The following is a 933-nucleotide window of genomic DNA, read 5'->3' as shown; positions in this document are numbered from 1 at the left end:
TTTTTTTTTTTGTAGACCAGTGTTATCCAAAAACATCAATCAATTCTGAAAAGGTACTATGGGTGTAGCACATGTGAACCAATGTAACAGTCAGTTCTGTGTGGCATTTGTTGAAGAGTTGGCTGACACATGGTAGAGCAAGGAAGAACTATTCAAGGTCCTTGAATGAAATGATACATCTAGACAAAATTGTCAAGATTATGTGGTGCTCTGATGCTCATTATATATGGGAAACTGGACAATTAGCTTAAAGATTAATAAATATATTGGTGCTATTGAACTTTGTTGTACAGTTTAGAAAACCATATGGTTCCTGTAGTGACTTTCTATACTTTGTGTTTTGCTGCACCCTGATGCCAAATGGCTTAGCTCAATGATTTCGCCATTGACAGTTTGTTTAAAAAGAATCAGACTTTGCCTAAACCTAAAGTTCATGACTCCTCCTAACTACTTTCAGTATTTCCATTATTTGGTATTTCTCTCATCCAGTTACGAGCTTTGCTATGTCATGTTCTGAACCTCACTTCTGGCTTTCTCCTTTGAATTGATTCCTGGTAACTTCCCTGATGAATTCTCTGGTGTCTAATAGAATTCTGTTTCTGGCTATGGCTTCGATCATGGGAGGAACCTCTACCTGTGTCTAACCATATTGTGTTGTTGACCTTGGCTATCTAGACCTACACATCACTATATTATGCCACATATAACTGTCTGACAGCCTGAGCCTTACATCTTCAATCAATTGATGACTAATCGAGGGTAATGCATTATGAACTGATGGGGCAAGTATTTACCTCTGTCTATGTGGTTTTCTAGAAAACAAGGCTTGCATAGTCTGCCTTTATGTGCTGTGTGCAGAATAAAAGGACCTAAGTCATATAAAAGAAGATAAATCTTCAGCAAAAGACTTAATGATCCAATCTGGTTTTGTGA

Source organism: Ranitomeya variabilis, chromosome 2 (genome assembly GCF_051348905.1).
Source record: "Ranitomeya variabilis isolate aRanVar5 chromosome 2, aRanVar5.hap1, whole genome shotgun sequence".
In the NCBI taxonomy this organism is placed as follows: Eukaryota; Metazoa; Chordata; class Amphibia; order Anura; family Dendrobatidae; genus Ranitomeya; species Ranitomeya variabilis.
This window is presented reverse-complemented; position numbering follows the sequence as displayed.